The sequence below is a fragment of the Bidens hawaiensis genome, unplaced genomic scaffold (genome assembly GCF_021521415.1).
Source record: "Bidens hawaiensis isolate Kalapana, Puna unplaced genomic scaffold, B.hawaiensis_p1.1 tig00006390_1, whole genome shotgun sequence".
Lineage (NCBI taxonomy): Eukaryota > Viridiplantae > Streptophyta > Magnoliopsida > Asterales > Asteraceae > Bidens > Bidens hawaiensis.
The window spans coordinates 1318969-1343709 of record NW_027491431.1 but is presented as its reverse complement, the minus strand read 5'-3'; the positions used below and the strand labels follow the sequence as shown (position 1 = coordinate 1343709).

Below are 24741 nucleotides of genomic sequence, written 5' to 3'. Positions count from 1 at the left end.
GATCTGCAAAGTTATAGTCAGTATGGACTCTTTTTATGTCGACAAGCTTACGATCATAACAATCACGAATAAAGTGTATTCGGATGTCAATGTGCTTGGTTTTTGAGTGCTGAACCGGGCTTTTAACAATTGCAACGGCCGCCTCATTATCACATTTGATCGTGGATCCATAGAAATTCAAACCGTAATCCAGCAGCTGATGCTGGATCCATATCACTTGAGAGCGGCAGCTGGATGCGGCGATGTACTCGGCTTCTGCTGTGGAGGTGGACACGGTGACTTGTTTCTTGCACTGCCACGAGATCAACTGATCTCCCAGGAATTGACATCCACCGGATGTTGACTTTCTGTCCAAGTTGCATCCTCCATAATCACTGTCAGTGTAAGCATGAAGTTCTAAGGGAGACTTCTTTGGATACCAAAGACCCAATCATGGTCTACCCTTCAAGTATCTGAAAATACGCTTGACAGCCGTCATGTTGGATTCTCTCGGGTCAGACTGATATCTGGCACACTGACAAACAGGGAACATGATGTCCGGTCAGCTTGCAGTGAGATACATCAGGGAACCAATCATTGACCTGTAAAGGTGTTGATCGACTGGTTTTCCCGATGGATCAGGAGCGAGAATAGGTCGCGTAGCGATTGGAGTCATGAAAGATGTTGAGTCCTTGAAACCAAAGTTTTGAACAATGTCGTGAACGTACTTCTCCTGGTGTATTAGAGTTCCGTCCTTCTTTTGCTCAACTTGTAAGCCCATGAAGAAAGTCATCTCCCACAAGGAACTCATTTCAAATCGCTGTTGCATAACCTCAGAGAACTCCTTGAACAGATCCTCATTCGTGGACCCGAAGATGATGTCATCAACATAAACTTGGACCAAAATCAGATCACCGTTGACTTTCTTGACAAAGAGAGTTTGATCAACGATTCCTCTCTTGTATCCATTCTTCACTAAATGATCAGCCAGTGTGGCATACCATGCACGAGGTGCTTGGTGAAGACCATAAAGTGCTTTGTCAAGGCGGTAAACGTGATCAGGATGACTTGGATCTTCGAAACCTGGCGGTTGACTGTCGTAGATCTCTTCCTTTACTTTCCCGTACAAGAAAGCAGTCTTCACATCCATTTGATACACTTTGAAGTTCATGTACGAGGCGTATGCCAGAAAGATGCGAATTGCTTCTAGTCTGGCTACCGGTGCATAGACCTCATTGTAATCAAGACCTTCACGTTGCCAAAAACCTTACATAACAAGTCGGGCTTTATTTCTAATGATCACCCCTTTGTCATATTTCTTATTCCGGAACACCCATTTCGTTCCGATCGGCTTCTTATTCTCTGGTTTCTTCACTAGCTTTCAAACATTCAGCCTTTTGAACTGCAACAGCTCTTCTTGCATGGCTTCAACCAAAGAGTTCTCCTTTAGTGCAACCTTATAGTCCTTGGGTTCTACCTGTGAAATAAAACAAGCAAAAAGACACCTGTTAATGTTACCGGAAGTACTGCGTGTTTGGATGCCAGCGGACGGATCTCCAATGATGTTCTCAGTCGGATGTCTACGATGAATTGGTAGCTGTGGAATTTGGTCGACATGCTCGACTGGTGTGGCCTCAAGCTGGATAGTCAGGCTCTCAATGGGATGAAAAACAGTGGTCGCAGGGACAGCAGCACTTGGTTGAGGATCAATTTGAGCAATGGGACCTTCCCATAGGTTGTCATAAAATGGGACAACTACTGCTGGAACAGAGGTAGTGTTGGTGTTATCAGAAGCATCATTCGGACTTGGTTCAACCTACACATCTGATGCATTGACCTCCATTGCAGGTCCTTGATTTTCTTCTTCTGAGGGAGGTGTGGGGACAGATTCCACCACACTTGGTTCTGCAGGAGGTAGCTCTGCTTGATCGACTTGAACATTTTGATTGTTGTTGGCTGATACATATGAATCAGAATCTGAATCAGTCATGTCTTCAACAACTAGCATTTCAGTGGTGTCAACAAAGGGCTGCTTATCATTAACCGGGGCTGGTTGTTTCGCCACGGGTTGTATATTAATTATGGGTGCAGCAGTAGCTATGTCAACATATCCAAGATCTTTCAAAACAGCATGCATCATGATAGACTGATCATCAACAGATTGAATCGGTGGAGAAACAACAGGGGAAACCATTGGTACAGCGGGTGTCATGTACATTCCACGAAACTGCTTAAACAAACTTTCATAATCAAACATCCAGTCAGGACCATTGTGTGCATCAGGAGGGTTTAATTCTTGCCAATCAATGTTGAACGACTCCAAGATTACCCTAGTTTTCTTGTTGTAAACCCGATAAGCACATTTGTCAGCAGCATAACCAACAAAATAGCACTCATCCGCCTTTTCAGCAAACTTGGAGGTTGTTCCAGCATTTGTTTGGAGTATGGTACAGGGACATCCAAACGTTCTGAAAAAAATTTACCCTAGAATTCATTCCATAGAAGACTTCATACGGAGTCTTGTCCAATCTTTTGTTCAGAAGCACACGATTCTGGGTAAAGCAAGCAACGTTGATGGCTTCGCCCCAGAAAATCAATGGTAGTTTGGAATATGAGAGCATTGTTCTAGTGGCTTCCATCAAAGTACGGTTTCGTCTTTCAGCCACCCCATTTTGTTTGGGAGTGTAAGGTGAGCTGAGTTGATGAACAATTCCCTTGTTGTGACAGAATTCATTCACCACCTTGTTTCAAAACTCTGTGCCGTTGTCACTTCTGATACACTTCACCTTCTTGTCAGTTTGATTCTCAACCAACACGATAAACCTGAGCAGAAACTGTGATGTCTCGTCCTTGTGCCCTAACAGAAATGTCCAACTGAAACGCGAGAAATCGTCAGTAATAACCAGACAATAGGCTTTTCGACCTATTGCCATCGGTTGAATTGGACCGAAAAGGTCCATGTGCAACAACTGAAGAGTGGAATTTACAGAATTGACGGTTTTGGGTCTATGAGGGAGTTTGTGCTGTTTGCATTTAGAACAAGATAAACATTTTTCAGCACAGTGAAAAGATTTTACTGGTAAACCCCTCACATGGTCACCTTTAACCAATTTATTCAAGTTCTTAAGGTTGACGTGACCCAACCGTCGATGCCATAAAGATGAATCATTCTCCGAGGCCTTGGACATCAAGCAAGAAGCAGAACGCATGGAATAATTGCTTCTCATGTCCATAATGTAGGCATCATCATGCCTCGGAGTACGCAACATGATCCACTCTTCAGGGACCTTAAAACCTGGTTTTAGAATGAGACATTCATTTTCTATAAATAGGGTTGAGAATTTCTTATCACAGATTTGAGACACACTGAGCAGGTTGTGGTTGAGCTGTTCCACCAGATTGACCTCATCGAATGTCAAAGTACCATTCGAGACCTTCCCTTGTTTGGTTATTTCTCCTCCAATCTCCAGCAAAAGAAACGTGTCCACCGTCGAATGATTTGATATCGAACAACAGGGACTCGTCTCCTGTCATGTGTCGGGTGCAGCCACTGTCCAAGTACCAAATACTGTTGACAGGCAGTTCTGGCTAACCCTACACATACGAACAACCAGTTAGTGGAGGGTTTCCTGAGACGTACATGTCTCGGGAAAATTAAACACAAAATTGTAGGTCCCGAAACCGGATCCGACAACGAACGGCTTTGTTCTTGATAAGTGCTCGAGACGGGTGCGGTAAATCAAACGATCGAACAAAAACCAAATAAAGATAATAAGTAGTGAACGACCTCGTTATCGGTTGCAAAAGATTACATATATGAAAAACGAACCGACCCCACCCAAGGTGAGCTCCCCTTAGTTGGGTGATTTACACACTAGAAAACACACACATAAATGACAAATACAAAGTCCTATTTATAGCCAAAATAATTCTTCTAGAAGCCTTTTCCCTGTTGAAGCTAACGCGTGCACCGAAGGTCTCGTCTCGTCCGGACCTCTCACCGACATTAATTATTAACTTGACCGTAAATATATAATGGGTTCATACTTTGATATCGCAAGTCACATTTTTAGCCTTACAATCGTCGAACCGTGATCTCAAAACATCGTCAAACCGTCTCTCATTTTCGCAAATCAACCCGATAACCGAAGCTTTTTCAATCACCCCCTCAAGGTATGATCCACCTAATTCATTCATGAAGACGTTCTCGCTTCTTTATCCATCTCGGATCTTAAGCAATATAGGTTTAGAAGAGCTTGACGAAATACCGGGGACAACAATTAAATGGCAAAGTTTATTATTTCCATGAATGAAATTATTTAAGTAAATCACCCCTAATAAATAAGTATCTCAGATACTCGTATCCCACATTTTCAGGGTGAGAACTTAAACAATTTAATTCCCTATTAAATCCAACTTGTTCAAAAATTATCACCTTAATAAATAAGCATCTTAGATGCTCGTAGCCCACGTTTTCAGGATCCAATTCTCGAACGCCTTGAAAATAACATATAAATAATATGCCTTGAACACGGTCCAATAATGACGAAAAACCCGAACAAGTTTGACTTTCTTCAGTTTGGTCAACCGGAACATATAATTACTTCTCGGCCCAAAATAAAATTAATCCTAGCAGGCCAATAATAAATATTCTGGCCAACCCAACAACCCAAAACATTATGGATTTATGGTCCACTTATTAATCGGTTTAAAAATCCATACACATTGGCCCAAGATATTTGATCCAGAAACAAATTGACAAAAAAAAATTAATCAAGTCCAAAATTAGGATACTGGACCCGTGCTTTCCGTTCCAATGGAGGTTGACACAAGTGGGAACCCTAGCATCATCCAGCCGCCAACATGCCTGAGATCACCCTGCCGGAAACCGGACATCATTGAAGAGATCTGCTAGTCGCTCGAAACCTTAGATTTGTTCAACTCAGACTCGCCATCACCACTTCCAAACATTAAATCGTCACCGTCGTTGATGTCACGAAACCACCGGTGACCCACCATCCGGAAAATCGACTCCGACCAGACACTCTCCAAACAACACCAGTTCTTCATTCCACTCTATCATCCCAGGTCATCATCTACAATCGCCACCACAACCAAGTACCACCGACGACCCTCTAGCTGGAAAACCGTGTTCCGGTACATCATCAACCAAAATCGTCACCGAGAAGGACCGTAGGGTCGCCGGATTTTCGGCGTATGGCGGAACGGTTCCCGAAACACCCGGATCTAGCACTTGTAGATCCCGAACATCCCGATCTACAAGGAGCAGCTTCAAACACGCTTATTTCCCACTTTATTTTCAAACTTCAACGGGTCTTTAACGTCTCAGTTTGAGTAATCGCGGAAATAGAACCCGAATATCAAGAACAAAGTTGAATCATAAGATTCGACCCGCTCGGATACGAATTGTAGGTCCTCTAGACGGATCTCAAGACTTGACTTGAATCAGTCCGTGTTGTTGGTTAGCGAAAATCACCAACGACACTCGGATCTCAGATTTTAGTTTTGTTTAGTTTATTTTCTAGAAGATAAGAAGAAGAAGATAGAGAGAGAAAACTTTATTTTCAAAGTGGGTTTTGAAGTTGTGAAAGAGTTGGAGTTTGGAGAAATGGTAAAGTGTTTCTTTTATAGGGTTCCTATTTCTTCAAAATTTACATAATAAACTTACAAAATAAACGTACCGAGTACGTAAAACACCGACTAAAAGCAAACCAAAACGATATACGCAATCCTAAAAACAATATATAATATTGGTCATACACACTTCATTAGTCTTCTTCTTCATTTTGAGTTGTTTAAAACCAGTCTCAAGAATCAATCATGCTTAAAAAAAAGTATTATAATATAATCGAAGTTTTATATAATTTACTATAAAACGATTACAATAAAGTGGCAGGCAAACGGGCAATAAGCTGCGCCGCAACCCCCTTTTGAACAGCAAAGCCAATCCTGCTAAAAACGAAGCTTTGAGACCTAGAAGCTGAAGAGGTTCCGTGTATGACGCGCTGAACCCTACTCAAAAATTTCACAGCCTCTGGAGCCAGAAAACCAAATGTATCAAAGGCAAATGGTAGAAAGACATGTTGATTATCTAAACAAGCTTTCTCGTGTTTAACAACTTTGCCCGATTCAGCCTTCAACGCAGCCTGACCCACAACAAACCCACGGTCCCTGAGCCCAACAAGAGGAGACACTCCTGTAAGATCCACACAGGCGTGTTTCCCCCCTGCCCACCCGAACACAAGAATATCAGCTGGTCGTAAAGTAGACCTCCCTTCAATAGGATCCGTGAGAAAGTTAATAGGGGCCTCCTTTTTAGCAGAAATCCCTGCCCGTTTAAGAACATCACACAGAACATCCCTAACCAGATCATGTCTGTATTTAAAGCCAGGCAATTCTTTGCAATGCACCGCATGGTCACCAAAAGAATCCAAACAGACCTTGCGACAAATTGGGCAAGGTTCATCCGTCGGGAACATAGGGATCATTAACCGGTACTTAAGGATAGCCCGATACTCCAAACCCGACATACGTTGGCCTAATCCTTAAATGGGGATAGCCGTTAGAAAATCCTGAGCCCGAGGAGCCCGAAGGCATTCAAACACCGCCTTTTGGCGAGGGGATAGATCAAACTTCACTTCTAAACTCTTGACGATTCCACTAAATAAGGCACTCGCCACAACATGTTGGGCTTTAGGGGGGGCGGTGTCCTTATTAGAGAACCCGCTAAGATCAAAATCTGGAAGTGAAGTACGTAAACGATCCATCGCACACCCATAATCAGAGTCCAACCTATGAATATCACAACCCCGAAGAATATGGTCTTGCAAACACCACGACTGTGCTCTCGAAGCCACAAAAGCATATGTAGATACATCCTCAGCCGAACAGAGACCCAACCCCCCATAACGGATCGGAAGTGACGCAAACCTCCATTGGAGATCCCCAAAGAACGGACCTCCACAAACCACGATGTCCTCAATCGCCCTTCGAAGACCATTGTCAAATATAGAAACAGCTTCCCCCACATACATAGGTTGGCATGTTCTCAAACCGAACAAAAGCTTGGCGACTCCCATACATGAGCGAAAAAGAAGTATAACAAAAGCTTTGCCGGTATTCTTTTTCTGGCAACCCTTTTTATTTCTTTCATTTTCAGTATTTACAGGGCTAGCACTCAAATTTCTCAGGGGTCGGTTGAGATTTTATCTTAAGTATAACACTAAAAAGAAGATATTTACAGGGGTTGACCGACCCGCGTAACCATAGCATAGGTTCGTCGTTGTTTATAATCTTACCAATATATAGTGTTCTTGTGACGTTATGCAACAAGGAGCATTAAGAACCAAGGGGACGTATGTTATGGTTACAGGAGTCGACCGACTCCTGTGAATTTATTTTTAGTGTTATACATAGGTTTAAATTTCAACCGACTCGTGTGAAATTTGAGCTTCAAATCCTGAAAAATACTGAAAAAGAAGTAAAGAAAAAAGGATCGGTACTTGACGCTAGTACAAGCCTAAATAGTATGTCTCTCCACTATTTAATTTTTATTTATCTTGGAAACTGAGTCTACATAGTACAAGCCTTAATAATTCGAATAAGGATTTGATTTTATATTTGTCTTCTTTACTGCTACATTATTTCGTTTAGGATTTATATTGATTTTATTTTATTTGAATTCTATACAATTTCTTTCTTTATTATCTTTTTTTAGTGTATATAACGTGTCTTTCATAAATATATAAATGCATGCTTTTATAAATTATATGTGTGTGTATATATATATATATATTGTATTTATAAATTAATTTGTTTTTTATGTTGTCCAAGCTGACCCGAATCAACCGAAAAAATTTAATAGATAAACGATCATCCAAAAATTACGAGTTCAGACCCTGCAAATTTTTTTTAAGTCCGTCACTGTTAAAAACCAGAATATGATTACAACAAATTTAAGAACAATATGAAGAAAACTTTTGAACCATAAGAACCTTTTTATTATGAATGAAGTAAACATGATAATGGAAAAGTTTGCTGCATAGATTAAGTTAAATATATGTCATTACAAAAAAGTTCTTGATATGTTTCTTTAAGACTTTTTGTAGTGCATTGATCATGGTATATGTGCCTACAAGTTAATGCAGTAATGGGATTATGTAGGCTAGTGCTTGCACTTTGGTAAAGATAAACCCTTACATAACTGATTATTAATCAATTATTAACATCAATATTAATTATAATATTTAAATATTTTTTATAATTACAACTATCCACTAATAGATTGACATATAACAAAATGAAGCAGCCTAATCAACACATATTGCTTTAATTTTGATTCATACTTTGCTCCTTATTCTCTCTTTTATTGTATCTTTTATACACCACGTACATTCAAGTACTTATGTAGTTCTCTACTTCAAATTGATTATGCAAGACACCAAAGTCAACCGTTATTATTATATAAAGAAGTTGTTGTGTGAACTGCTTAATTACCTATTTCTTGCTAGGTTTTCTTATGCCAGCATCCTTGTCGTTAAAAGAAACCTTTTTGATAATTTTATTTTTACAAATATGTGTCTTATGCATTTTATTATTCATATGTAACTTGTTAGCAATCACATGATTGAAAGCTTTCTTTGCTGGTAGTTATAAAGTATGCAAACAACATTAAATTAGACAACACAAACTTCCTGTGATTCATATTTATTAAATTGAACATGACTTTTAGTTTCTTTATGCTAATCTTCTTCATTTCACTTGCAAAATGCGATGAAATTTTACGTTTTTGGAGTTGAGATTGACGAGTGAATTTTTATGTAATGCAGGCGATTATTTGGATTTATGACTTCCTATGGTGAAAAGTATGTGCTGTGTGGTGTGCAACTAATTGTTTTCATGAGGAATCAAGAAGGCAGATAGAACATTAATTTTCTTTTTGTTGCTCTTGTGTTTTGAAATTCAAATAGTTGAGTTTCACTTTTGATCAAGACCTTAATTAATTAATTAATATTGTATGTTGAATTTCTGCATGTAAACCATTTTTTGCCCACCATTTGTACTTGAAATCTTGAGTGAATCGGAATTGGATGTGAAACTTTATTATAACATGAAAACATGACACAAATTTGACATGAAGTTTGTTGGTTTAGGCTTGGTTTTAACAGTACATGTTTAGCTAAGTGGTGGATTCAGGTCAACAGTTGAATAACGTTTGTGGTGTTTGTGCTAGGTGATGCTTATTAACGGAGAAGAAATAAAAAAAGATGAGTGGTAACTGGTAACTTTATAAAGTTATACTAGTCTCTTAAAGGAAAAGAATGAAAAATACAAAGACAATACGATATAAGTTTAATTTTATTTTTCAATTATAGGTTTGATTTTATGTACCATTAAAGTCTCTACAATATAAGTTTAGTTTTATATTTTCAACTATAAGTTTGATTTTATTTATTATTAGGTGATGTATAAGCTTGATTTCTTTTAATTAATTTTAAATTTTTATTAATGGGCATTTTAAATTTCCTTAAATGAATATACAAATAAATTGTTAGCTTATCACTGAGTTATTATTATTTAAATTTGACTCGAATAACCCAAGGTTTAAACCAAACCGGATTCAAATTCTGTTTATTCGAATTTAAATATCCCGAACCGATTCAATTTGAACATGCCGAATTTTCATAATAAGTAACTTTATTTTGTTGTTATGATTATTGAATTTATTGTTAATGTTATTATTTAATATATACGGGCTTCAAAATTTTGGGCCTCTCTAAAATTATTGTGGGTTAATAAATCTCGGGAGTCCAGTAGTGGCACGGCTCGCACGGAGGTTTTGTGGTGTTTGTCATCTACGTGCCGCGCGTCAGGCCGCTCGCGGCTGGGGTGACGGGCCACAACGGATAGTCTAAAAGTTTTTAGTTCCGCTAGTGACTTGATGGGTTGTGGCCTTGTGGGTTAATCAATTTACTTTTGTAAGTTAAAAAAAATGTTTTTCTGACAGGAATGATTTTGGATTCGATTTGCTAACTCGTAATTACAGCCGTTGGATCCTATATATTTTTTTTTGAACGACTAATTTGGATCACTCACGGACCACTGGAGTATCATCGTGCCACCAGTTCGATTTGCTAACCCGTAATTACAGCCGTTGGATCCTATATATATATTTTTTTGAACGACTAATTTGGATCACTCACGGACCACTAGAGTATCATCGTGCCACCAGTAGGACCACGCGATCATATCCACCACCAAACCACCAATTCAGGAGGAAACTCAATATTTAAGAAAACCCCCTTTTGTGAGATTCGAACCCAGGACCTTATGGTCACTGAATCTTATCCTACCACCAAGATACTATTGGACTAGAAGTCCTTTGGTCGGATCCTATATATTAAAAGATAATTAAAAGCCCTTAGGAAAAGAAAGCAAATATATTAAAAGATATCATATCTAAAATGCATTTCTATTTAGAAAGCTTGCATTTCCCCTACCACATCAAAAATAACATAAAAAACTTAAATTATCAAAGAAAAATAACCTAAGATAAACTTGTGAACACGATTATATAATCTCTCTTTCTCCTGGAAATGAAGATTAGTTATATAAGTTTTATTAAAATATTAAAATTTAGAGGTCTCTGAACTTATAAAAATTATATACTTACTTTTAGTTTTGTTAAATAGTAAATTACCAATTCAATTCATAAATTAACAATCAACGGGGTTCATTCCCACTTTGGTAGGGTGATAAGGTGATTAAAGGGGTGTTTGGGCGAGCTTTTAAAACTTGCTATTTGCTATTTGTTTCTTGAAAAGCAAAAGGTGTTTGAGAAAGCTCCTTCAAAAGCTTCAAATTGGAGCTTTTCAAAAGTGACTTTTGCATTTCAAAAAGCAAATAAACAAAAAAGCTATTCTAAAAAGCTCACCCAAACACCCCCTAAGGCGTAAAATAGAAGATTAGGGGTTCAAACCCCATAGTGTGCAAATATTTAGTCGTTCAAAAAAAAAAACAATCAATGGGGTAAAGGTCTATTGGCAAAGACAAAACCTCTAAATACCTAGGTTTAGAAGGGGGCTTAGAAGGAAGAGGTATTGGGTTCAAGTCACATAAAAAACAAAACAAAACAATGGTAAAAAGAAGTTCACTATTAAAAAAAATCATAAAAAAGTAACAAATGGAAAAGCAACTCTTATAATAAAAAATAAAATAAAAACAGATGTTAATAAACATGTTAAGAGACCATTAGGCCCTATACCAGCGAATCACAAAGAAACTGGTCCAAACCAAAAGCCGACATGGTCAACCACAGTATTTATTGATGGTCACCGTTGGTTCAACCCCTATTGATCACTGATCAGGACCATATCCTAGAATAGCGGTCTTCATCTTCATTGACAAGGACTAAACCAACCTCACCCTCACCCATGCCTTTTCAAATGGGCTATACATATAAGTTGATCCAAGACAGAAATAAATACGCTGCCCACATGGTTCACGGTTCGGTTTACAAATCATGGTTGTTTAAATAACTTGTCGTTTATAAGAAACGTCCTTCCGTCAAGTACTTCAGCGTACCAGTAACGACAACAAAAGTCCGAGCTTCTTATGGGCAAAATACAGTAGTAAAATTGTCTATTTAGAATGGTATAGTGGTGTGGATTCCGTTTCAAACTGTCGTCCTTTTTTATGCTTTTGGGTGATTTGTTGTGCAAGCCTTTATTTAAAAAGAAAAATATAAAATTCTCAGAGATAAACTAGCCATCACTCCGAGTTAGCTACTTGAATGCAAGCTGAATACGAGCTTAGTTTCTAATTCGTCAAGACTATCACATCCAGCTGGCTCGCCTCGTATCATTAGTGACTCAAGCCTGAGTTTATGTTGGTTCAGCTTGAGCTGGCTCAACTCATACTATCACCGACTCAAGGCTGCTCGTTACGCAGCACTACTAAACGGTAGAACAAGACCCAACCAGACATCATGAGATATCATGTGTATCTAAAACCAATGAACGAAAGCATCGATACAAGAAATCAAGATATAAAAAAAATATTTTAATCAAGTGACATAACATTATACTACAAACAACTCGGGGTCTCGGGTAGCCGACATTCGATCACAAGATTTTTACAAGACAGGGAAAATCTACATGATTCAGAAAGCCAAACAGTTTGAACAAACCTTTACTTTGATGAACATATATTTTAAACCTACAAATATTCACATAATAAACGACCGTCTACAAATATTGATTACCGGATACGCTTTATGCACGCAGAAGCTCTTGTAAGGAGGAGATAAGTACCAATTAGTTCCACTGAAGCATATATGCATATTCAGTACAGGTAAATGCATAACAAAACTGTGTTTTTTTTCTCTGCATTTAGAAAGAAACCTGCAAGAACAGAAAATTAAACAAAATGAGAATATACTCATCAAAGAAAATTTTTTTTGATCGAAATAAACGTGTTGTGAAAAACAGTAAAGGTGAAATGAGTCAATGATGGTATCTACCAAATTGTGCTTAACAGTGTGAGTTCCGACTTCCGAGTCACTCCTTCATAGAGCTGTAAACGAGCTGAAAAGTTGAGCTCGAGCCAGCTTGTATATATTTTTTTTATTAGTCATCTTTTTACAGCATCGTTTTTAGAGCTGTGAACTCTGCTTTGTTTTTTTCCTCTCCGTACAGCCGTCAACCCCAACGGTCACCACCAACTTCACCGGCCATTCTCTGGCCAAAGGTAAAATTTAGGTTCTTCTCCGGCCAAGTCTGGTTTGTCCGGCCAAACGCTCACCAAAAATCTACCACAAACTCCACCGATACTACGGATTCCACCCAAAAACTTTGATTTTCGGTTTGCCCGGCCAACCGCTCACCAATTACCGTCTCTCCGACCGACGATACGTACAAAGGGAAGGAAGGTTTGCTCTTGTTTTGCAGGCCCAGAAGACCGTTTCTCCGGCGATACGCTCAGTTGTGTTACCGTTTCTCCGGCGAATCACCGAGCGACGATACGTACAAAGGGTTGAAGTCCTAGACACCTGAAAACCATCTCGACACAGCGGCTCTTTTTTGTCTCTGTTTTTGCACTAAATCTTGAGCTCCGGAAAATCGAGCCGAGATCTCGTGTTTACCGGAGAGCGTCGAACTACAAGGTTAACGACACCGCAAGGTGAAAAGGTGTAACTTCCTCCGGCCAAAAGGAGGGTTTGCTCTTGTTTTGCAGGTCCAGACGACCGGCCAACTGAAGCTTCACACCGAAAAGACATCCCCGGAAAGATTTTTAGTTGGGCTCCTTCCCGGATTCAGGCGACCAACTTTTGGGGGGAGTCGGTTTCTTTTCTCAGAATCTGACGACTGATTGTTGGCAGCTTCTTGGTTAGTGAGTCCGCCTTCAACCTACGTCATCAACGGAAATCTTGCAACAAACACCCAGGTGTACTCATTCCTAAATTCTTAATATCTATATAAACACGAGCTGTAATATAGTAAAAGAGTTTTAGCAATTAAATATTAAGTATTAAATAATCTGTTTAACATACACTCTTTTTTTCAAATTTAAAATATTACCCGGTATACTAAAATCCAATATTAATCCTAAACAATATTTTTATTAACACACCTTGGGCTTTTGTTGAGTACTTTTGGGTGCGTAGTTGTGGTGTGTTTTGTGTGACCGGGTGTTCTTTGACTTGCAATACGTGGTATTACATATAGAGATTGGGTGTTTCTATTGCTTGGGTTTGTGTGATTAGCTACAATCATAGACCGTAGGAGCCATGACCATTATTTGAGACCATGTCCTGAGGCGAGGGGTGTAGGAAAGGGTAAAAATAGGGAGCATATATTGCGTTTGGCTTCTTGGAATGTAGGAACACTAAATAGTAAGTTGCTAGAATTGGTAGATGTGCTTAAAGACGTAAGGTCCAGATAGCATGCCTTCAGGAGACTAAGTGGAAAGGGCATAAAGCGGTTGAGTGTAATGGGTATAAGTTGTGGTACTCGGGATATGATGGAGCTAGGAATGGAGTGGGGGTTCTAGTGGCTAAGGAACTACACACTAGTGTGGTGGAGGTGATAAGACATAATGATAGAATTATGGTGTTAAGATTGGTACTAGGGGAGGAAGTAGTGGCAGTAGTTTGTGCCTACGCGCCTCATGTAGGCTTAGGGGATCAGGAAAAGAGAGAATTTTGGGATTGCTTAGACGCAGTGGTAGGGGGCGTACCTAGGGGTGATAGGATTTGTATAGGAGGTGATTTTAATGGACACATTGGTAAGGTTAACGATGGTTTCCAAGCCGTACATGGGGGTTTCTGTTTTGGTGATAGGAATGAGACCGGCACAGATCTTCTAGAGTTTGCGGTGGCCCATGACCTAGGTATTATAAACTCGTACTTTAAGAAAAGCGAATCTCATTTGATTACTTTTAGCAGTGGGGGACGCAACACACAAATTGACTACCTTTTGATGAGGCAAGGAGACCTACGTTGGTGGAAGGACTGCAAAGTCATACTTGGGGAGACAGTTGTGGCCTAGCATCGTTTGCTGGTCGCAGATATAGGCTTTAGAAATAAGCTGACTAAGCGAGAGAGGAAATGTACACCTAAAAGTAGATGGGGAAATTTGAAGGACGAAAATCTCCCACTGTTTAAGGACAACCTCATGTTGCAGACAGTGACTCGACTAGATGGGAACCCAACTCAGATATGGGAAGCTATGGCGACAAAGATCATTCAAGTAGCAAAGGAGACTCTCGGGGTCACAACAGGAAAGGCAGGTGGGCATAAGGAGTCTTAGTGGTGGAATGAGGTCATACAAGACAAGATAAGGGACAAACAACGAAGTTTTAGGGAGCTGATGAGGTGCATGAATGAGGAGGACCGAGTGGGTTTGAGGGAGACTTATAAAACGGCTAAGAGAGAAGCGAAGAAGGCAGTGTCAGAAGCAAAGAACACGGCATATAAATGGATGTATGAACGTTTAGAAACAAAAGAGGGGAACACGCTATGTTTAAGATTGCCAAAGCCAAGGAGCGTAGAAAGCAAGATCTAGGGCCGGGCCTATGAAATTTATAAAGGATACGGATGGGCATGTACTGGTTAAGGAGCAAGACATCAAGCTAAGATGGCAAAACTATTTCCACAACCTTTTTAACAATGGGAGAGCTTCCCAAGAAGAGTATGACCACACAACCTCTCAAAGACAACAACCGAATAATTGCTACTGCCGATGAATCACACGGGAAGAGGTGTAGACTGCACTCAGGAGGATGGGAAGGGCTAAGGCGGTCGGCCCAGACAACATACCCATCGAGGTGTGGAAGTGTATGGGAGAAGGAGCCATGTGGTTAACTACTTTGTTTAATATTATCCTCAAATCTGGTAAGATGCCAGACCAGTGGAGGAGCAGCATCGTAGTCCCTATCTATAAGAACAAAGGAGACGCCCAATGTTGTGGTAACCACCGAGGAATCAAGCTCCTAAGCCATACTATGAAGCTATGGGAAAGAGTGATTGACGTTAGACTTAGAAGGGAAACTCAGGTTACGTGTAAGGCCCCGTTACCGGTAACCCTACTTTCGTGTTGGATTTACTCATAAACACAGTTCTAAATATCAGAGTTAATTAAAAACTTTACGCGGAATATAAAACTTTCATAAAACATTACATATCAATTCATAATCATGTCTTTAAACATTCCTCTTGTCTTTCAAAATCAAAACGTAACTTATAAAACATATCGGATCTTCAGATGCCAGGCTTTAGTCTTCTGCCATGTGTCCTCCACTCAAGCCAGCTGTCTCATCCTACTCACCTGCGTGCATACTAAAAGTCAGCTACGCTGAGTGAGTTCTAGTTAATCATACACTACTATACAATACCTTGTTACATACATACGTACTTAACCTCATAACTTTCTTTCATACACACATAAGTACTCATACCTTCATTCTTACTTACATACTTTCTTTCTTACTTACATACTTTCTTTCTTACTTACATACTTTCTTTACATTCATAATCATACGTTTTAAAGAGCCTTTCGCCCTATAACCTCACAGATATTATAAGGGTCTGGTCCCTAACATCACAGATATTATAAGGGTCTGGTCCCTAACATCACAGATATTATAAGGGTCTGGTCCCTATCATCACAGATATTATGAGGGTCTGGTCCCTAACATCACAGATATTATTAGGGTCTGGTCCCTAACATCACAGATATTATTAGGGTCTGGTCCCATGTTTTCGAATATTAGTAGGGTTCGATTCCCTCTTCGTTACCATACAACCATACATCATACCTCGAGTATTATTAGGGCTCGGTACCCCTTTCGTAACCATACAACCATACAACCGTCATTTCCTTCTTTTATTAACTTTCTTACGTTCATACACATAAACATACATATCATACTTGCCATATTTATAACGTTACAACCTGACAGTACGTGCAATATCCGAAGATCGTTCACGAACCATCAAGCAATCATTCATACATATCACATATATCACCTATGGCATACACTTATCACTTTGGATAAATGTATTAACAACACATCAAGTATGCACACAGCCCCGGAAACATAACAAGGAATGGGGCTAGAAACTCACCTGGATCCTGTTACGCTCGCCGTTGATTGTAATTCCTTTCTTTAACTGGGCTCGGCTAACTGTATAATATTTACACATATCAATTACTACTACTACTATTACTACTACTCATTTTCGATAACCGCCTTAACACATTTTCCATTAGGTTTTTAATTTATTTCATAAACGAACTTCACTTCAGGCGAATCTTGGAAACAACTTGGTTCTGGCTTGATTCGATCGAATAGGAACACGTTCGATCGAATAGGAACACGTTCGATCGAATAGGAACACGTTCGATCGAATAGACACACGTTCGATCAAATACAACACTCATTCGATCGAATACAAAACTCATTCGATCGAATGAGTTGGAGACCATTCGGTTGCTTCCCTATTCGGTCGACTGGACTTGTTCGATCTACACATTCGATCGAATGGACTGATTCGATCGACTGGTTCGATCGAATGAGTCTGATTCGACTCCTTCAAGCTGGGCGACGGAGAAAACTACGGGTTTTCCAGATTTTTGACCCAAAATCGAAGTTTTTGACATGGAAATGCTCGGGATTGAAAGGGCTATCGATTCCTAGTACTTTTAAACACAAAAGCTTGCATTTTGACACCAAAACAAGGCGGTTTTTGACCCGAAAACTCAAGTTACGTTTTTGCTCGATTTGAGGCCGAAATGGTTATGAAAACGGATGATTTTCGAGAGGGACTTACCAAAAACGACTAGGAACAAGATTGTGAACTCGGATTTGTGATTTGAGAACTTTCTCTCTCTAGTTTCTCTCTCTAGAATTGAGAGTGTTTGGGTGTGGGTGTGAAAGGGAGTTGGTGAAATGGTATTTTGGGCTCGGGATGGGTATTTATATCTCTCGAGCCCACGGACCCAAGGCCCATTCTCATTTAACCCATCTTACGTAATCTAAGCCCATGACCCGTTCCTTTCTCGACATTAAATAACTAAAACGTGAAATTACTAAACATAACTTTCTTTTATTTATCATATAAAAATTTTAGGATGTTACATTACGGTGAACCAATTTGGCTTCATGCCAGGGCATTCCACCACAAAGGCAATACACATCATAAGAAGATTGATGGAAAAGTATAGGGAGAAGAAGCGCGACCTCCATATGGTGTTTATTGACCTAGAAAAGGCGTACGACAGTGTGTCACGCCAAGCGCTTTGGGATTGCCTGGAAGGTAGAGGGGTCCCGAGGAAATATATAGAGATAATTATGGATATGTATGCCAGGAGTTCTACAAGTGTTCGTGCGCCCATGGGGGATACTGACCCCTTCCCCGTGGAGGTAGGCCTTCACCAGGGGTCAGCATTGAGCCCGTTTCTTTTTGCTGCAGTCTTGGACGAGTTGGCAAAGTCGATTCAAGAGCCACTCCCGTGGTGCATGATGTTCGCAGACGATATAGTGCAGGTTGCTGAGAGAAAACAAGATCTTAACATGAGGCTAGAGGAATGGCGATCAGCCTTAGAGAGAAAAGGTTTAAGGATTAGTCACTCTAAAACGGAGTACCTTCACTGTGATTTTGGTGGAGTAAATGACAATGAGGACACCCAGATCACCATTGAAGGGCAAGTGGTTCCGCAGGTAACGAAGTTCAAGTATCTAGGATCGTTTGTCCAGAGCGATGGGGAGTTAGACAGTGATGTGGCCCATAAAGTTTAGGTAGGATGGTGTAAATGGAGAGCAGCCACAGCCCATAGGTGTACTGTGCGATAGGAGATTCCCAACTAAACTAAAGGGAAAGTTTTATAGGGTCGCAGTTAGGCCTGCAATGTTATATGAAACAGATTGTTGGGCCATAAAGAAGGCACAAGAGCGGAAGATGGAGGTAGCAGAGATGAGAATCTACGTTGGATGTGTGGGCACACAAGGTTAGACCGAATAAGAAATGGTGTGTTTCGAGAGAGATTAGGGGTAGCTAACATATCAGACAATACAAGAGAGTGGAGATTGAGATGGTTTGGACATGTGAAGAGAAGACAGACAACGAATCCCGTTAGATCCATAGAAAACAGTACTATAGAGGGGAGGAGGGGTAGAGGCCGACCAAAATTCACTTGGGATGAGAGGATTAGGCATGATTTGCGAGACTTAAACCTCTCTGAGGACATGGTTGAGGATAGGAATTCTTGGAGACATAGAATTAAGGCTATTGACTTTTAGGGAGAAAGTAATACCCTAGGGGCTTCTCTTTACCTTATTCTTGGTCACACAGCATTATGTTATTTTCTTTTCATATATATTGCGTAGTCTCTTCTTTGCATTTTACTCCTAGTATTTCAATATATCTATATATTATTATTATTATTATTATTATTATTACTAAGTGCTATTATTAATTATATTACTGTTAAACTTTGATTGCCTTTTATATTTTCCTATACATGCAATTTTTTAGAGCTGGGGGTCTCTCTGGAAGCCACCTCCCTATTCTATTGGATAGGGGTACGGTATGCCTACATCCCACTCTCCCCAGACCCTACTTATAGCTTTGCTATTGGTGGGATTGCTACTGGGTATGATTGATTGATTGAGAGTCATCTTTTTACACATTCTGATATGTATGAAAAAGAAAATTTTTTTTTTAATATACGCATAGTGCATAATACACAAGCCACTAACAATCTAGTCCTACGCTGGTTTCAAACAACCTTTGAGGCTTCATCGAATGGCCATTTGAAGGTTAGGGCATCAAATCATAGCCCCCTACCTTTGGACGGCCAAGTTTTTTTGTCGAACGGCCGTATGAGGGTGGCATAAGAACAGCAGGCCACTATATAAACTACAAAAGTTATAATTTATATATATCCAAAATTAAATTTGGCTTACACTTCTAGGATATAAATTATATGTATTATACTTTGGGCTTTGATTTAAATGAGCCTCACAAGGCTAACGAGTCTAGCTAAACTTGGCTCAGGTTTGGCTCCTTTACAAACGAACCGATTTCAAGTGAGCTTTTGTGGCTCGGTCACTCAAACTATACAACAGGTCAATATAGGTCATCCCTACAAAACTAGCTAACCTAGATCGGGTCCAAATCTCCTTACTTTTACCTTAAATAATCAATCAGATGTCAAAATTCACAATCAAGAATGCAGTCATAATTGAGATCAAAACCGACACCACAAGCAAAGATGATGAGCATTCTTACATCAAAACGACTTCATCTTAAGGCAATAAGTCCTCCTCTTAACCAACATCTTGGCAGCCGTCCCAAACGGCTCCTCAAACGCACCCGAAATCCACACCCCATCCAACCCATCCCACTGCCCCAACCCCTCACTCGGCCTCGTACAAACCAACGTCGCCCTTTTCAACACCGTCCCATCTGGCAACTCCAAACACGGCGCATACCACAGCCTCATATTCAACGCCGGAACCAACGTCCTCTTGGACGCCGAAGACGCCATCAACGGCTTCACCCTCAACTCCTCCAACTGCTCCCGGTTCATACACAACACCCCTTGCCCATCCGCGTCCATTAGCGTCAGCGAATCTAACGTCTTGTGGTCCGAAATGATCGGCTGAAGCAGGTAATGCCATGCAGACGCCGCAATCAACGAGCTTATCGTCCACACCACGCGCAGCTTCAGCCCACCGTTGGTATAAAACGAGTCGGGTATACTCCCATTATCATCACCGCCACCGCCATGTGTCGTATCCTGATTCGACAGATCTGATAAGCAATTATCATGAGGGTATGTAATACCAAACGCACCCAGCATCACACAATTATGCAAAGTGGACCCGAATTCGGCTTTCCATCTTAACAAAACGTCGTCGTCTAGACCCAATTCAGCGGTGGGCAGTTCAATTTTGAGAAAGCGGATATGGGTAAAGTTTTTGAGAACCTGGGTGGGTGAATGGTAGGTGACTCCGGCAGAGTCTTCATCGTCAGAGGGTAAACCTCGTTTGGGAGCAAACAATTGACCAAGCGTTTGAATGGGTTTGACGATGGTGGTTAAGACGATACGGACGAGGTTGGAAATGGGTCCACGGGATTTGTCGGATTGGGCGGCGTTGTCGTCGGAGAGAGTCCGGTAACTGGTCAAACCGGTCGGTGTTGGTGTCCGTGTCGACGGACAAGAATGTATGGTGGTGGTTCTGGGTGGATTCGGGTTGATAGATCTGGGAGGAAAGATGACATCATATTATTATTATTATTATTAATTAATTGAGAGTTGAGTTGGAAGGAATGAAATGGATGGGATCTGAATTGGAAAAGAAGGTGAAGAAATGAAGGATGGATGGTGTGGATTAGGAAGGGGGAAGGAAAAGATATGGTTGAGTTGAGTTGAGTTGAGTTGAGTTGAGTTGGGAGATACATATGTCATAAGTATGACAATGTGACAAGTTACTAAAGAAGTGTTTTCCTTTTTTCATAAACAAAATCAAAGATCTCATCTCTTTGTTGATTATACTTGTCTTCTAATCTTAAAGGTAAGAATCTATGCAAAGATATAAGTTGGGGAACCGATTGTTGTTCATGGAGCTAGAACAATGTTTAAGACGACGACATTCTTTAAACACGACTTACGAAAAAATAGAATAGACGGATTTGGATTAGGTCCTTAAACCAGAGCCTATACAGAAGGGTAGTGACAATGGCGAAACTTGGACTTTGATATAGGGGAGCGTAAGTTACGGATCATGTGTTTCTGTTGACTCAATATGTATAAAGATTTTCGGACGAAAACATATAAATTTATGGTGCTGAGCAAAGGGGGGGGGGGGGGGGGGGGTTATTTCCTATGAAATTGCACCATTGGCTGGTGAACTCCTCAAGTATAGTATTAAAGCAAAACTTCTTTGATCCAAAGGTTGTGGATTATGACCTCCAAGCTCCAACACGAAATAGCAACCATTCATGGATCACGCCCTCCCCTATCTTGATCCACCATGTTCAACAAATGTAAGGCCCTGAGCCCGGGTGCCCTACATTCGGTGTTGAATTACTCATAAACACAGTTTTAAAATCATAGTTAATTAAAACTTTTACAGAAATGTAAAAGTCAACCATTTCATACAAATCATAAGTACTGGTCTTAAAACAATGTAACAGTAGTATCCACAATAAACATAAAATGACACATGATTCTTCATTCTTTCGATGCCAATCTTCCCTTGGCAAATTGGATTTTAATAATCCCAACTAAATGCTATTAGCCGATAATAATCCCAACCCACTGGTAGTCCCAAATCCCAAATTTAAAAAAATTGGCTTTCAATGGTCCCCGTTAAAAAAAACTTAATGGTGTTAAGTTTTTTTCTGAATTTCAAACTAATATTTTCGAGCTTTTGATCGAAAGTATTATACGAGTCGACTAATGTAAAACTTAGCTCGAAAAGATACTCCAAACAGCTTGATTAATGCTTCAAATTGGATGTTTGAACTTCAAGTTAACAAAAATTAAGATGTTTGGAGCATCTTTTCGAGCTAAGTTTTACATCAATAAACTCGTATCATACTTCCGATAAAAAGCCCTAAAAAATCAGTTTGAAATTCAAAAAAACTTAACGCCTTTAAATTTTAAGTTTTACATCAATCGACTCATATTATACTTCTGATCAAAAGCCCTAAAAAATCAGTTTAAATTTTAAAAAAACTTAACACCTTTAATTTTTTTTAATGGGAGACCATTAAGGCCAATTTTTTTATTTTTTTTTATTTTGGACCATCGGTGGGAATAAACAAAGTTGGAATTATTATTGACCAATAACAGTTAGTTGGGATTATTAAAATCCAATTTGTCTATAATTTTTTATCTTTTATTTAAAAATATTTTATAGTTTATATTGTTATTTTACATTTTCGGAAAAAAAATGTCGTCGAAGACCCTATTCACCTGGACCACAACATGCTCAGGTGGTTTCAACGAGTGTACAGTCAACGTCCAGTCAACACCATATGGCACGTCGGAAACTAAACCTAAACATATTTCCTACACTTTCAATTATTATTTTTAGATAGTTTATTATTTAATATCATCACATCTAGTTCATATTTGAATTTTAATTGTTTTTATGAGGCAGTAAGATAATATGAAGCATTTATGTTAAATTTATGATCAATGAGTCAACATTCGAGTAGGTTTTATAATATTATTATTATTATTATATCTTTTTTTAAATCTTAAAATGTATTGTTAAATAATGTTGTTTAATTAACTTTTAGTGATGGTTAAAATGAAATAATGTGATTTGGTTTTAAATGTCTGTGTATATCATTTTGTCACATCGCTGCTCAAGTGTCGAAGGTGCAACCATATACCACATTTCTTTCACTACTATAATATTTTGAATTGAAACCGTTTCAATAAACATATTTCATGCATATGACGTAAAACATGAAAAAACACACTAGATAGACATGAATATTCAAGGTTTTGTCATTTGTTGATAGTTCACCACCCATGTGAGAGATTCACAACTTTGATCAGCCTACAAGCAAACATGATATATTTACATTTGCGGATATTTATATATTCTTACCATTAACCTCTAAACTCTATATATACTCAATAAACCCATCACATATTTTTGTAAACTCTGGTGTTGATAAAATGAAAAACATCAACGAGTTTGATTTAAACACAACCCCACCTTGCTCAGAAGATGAACGTGAAGATAATGTGGTAAATAAGATCGCTTTAGGATACACATTAAGATTTAGTATTTATAGTTTTGTTATGTTACGTTTTCTAACAATTTCTCTTATATGGTAAAGAAGCTTGGTATGCTGTTCCGGAAAATGTTAACATATAGTGACGTTGGACGTCTAGGAAGAATTTTGCTTCCAAAGGTGAGTTTTAGTTTGTTTGATCCATTTTCTCTAACATATAAAACTCAAAAACGTTGCGAGTTAAGGTTCATATCTTAAAGCTAGGTACAATATTCCAAAACAATCAAATCACTTTCTAAAAATTGAACTCATGAAAGATGATTTTAGTTTTTCAACCTAAACTACATTCAAAATGATCGGATGATCATACTTTGTGAAGTAACTTTATAAATAAGATATAAAATCTATTGATTAAAATTTCTTATCAGATGTTCCTTTGGTGTTCAATATATATATGTTATATAATCGCAGAAGGGGGTAGAGAAAAATCTACAGGGCCTTGCTACTAAAGAGGGAGTTTATATTGTATTGAGAGACGTTTTTTCAAATACAGAGTGGAGAGTGAGACACAGGTGATATGATTCAATTTGTGCAATAGTTCGATCTTATATCATAGAAAATGTGACGATACTCGATCGTTTTTGTTAATATAGGTTTTGGGCAAATCAGAAGGGTAATAATATCTTTTTGATGAGTGTGGTAAGTACTACAAAGATTCATTTGCGGCTAACTCATTCATAATGATGTTTGGGCTGCATATATAGTTAATATTTAAGCATCTCTTGTATCTGCAGCCGACTTTGTGAAGGAAAATTCGTTAGAGGAGGGAGATTATCTACAACTATACCGCGATGAACAAAAAAATCTTGTTAGTTTTTGTGGTTTAAATGTACCTTTTTTGTTAGGAAAAATCATATTTAATTTTGTTTGAAGGTTTAAGGATTTTACTTAACATTTTTCAGTATTTTATTATTAAGAAGAAAGAAAAGCATGCAGCACAAACTTCCAATTTGCAGGAGAATGTAGCTGATGTTGGAAGCTGAAGAGGATGAATTGTCTTTTGAGGGTACCAATGGAAGAATTCAACAAAACCAACATTTATTATCTTTGGCCAAGTGAAAGTACTCTCATAGTAATGTTTTGTATGAATCATAATTCTCTTCCAAGACTTTATTTTCCATTAGGAATTACTTATGAAGGTCCTTTTATTATCTAAAATTTGTCATTAGACGATAATAAAATTAGTTAAGCAGCTAGCATATGTTTGGACTTCTAAAATGTTATGGTATGTGTCAGATATGAAGTGGCACAGCATGAAGGTAAATGCTAATATATTAAGATAAATTTGAAAATATGTTTTATCTCTGATTTCTTGAACTTCAAAAATGAAAAGAAATAAAAATTAGTAACTGTTGGTATTGTATATTTGAGATTAAATTAGTCCACATAAGGAACAGAATTGACATATATAGATCGATGAA

General features: G+C 38.9%; 1 pseudogene across 1 annotated transcript; it reads right to left on the bottom strand.

Annotated features, from left to right (window-relative positions):
- Positions 1-12091: 12091 nt before the first annotated feature.
- LOC143632444 (F-box protein At5g46170 pseudogene) lies at positions 12092-20788 on the bottom strand (annotated as a pseudogene). The gene is made up of 2 exons (XR_013153516.1): positions 19790-20788; positions 12092-12401 (listed from the first exon to the last, which is right to left on the bottom strand). The product of XR_013153516.1 is annotated as an F-box protein At5g46170 pseudogene (transcript).
- Between the last annotated feature and the right edge of the window lie 3953 nt (positions 20789-24741).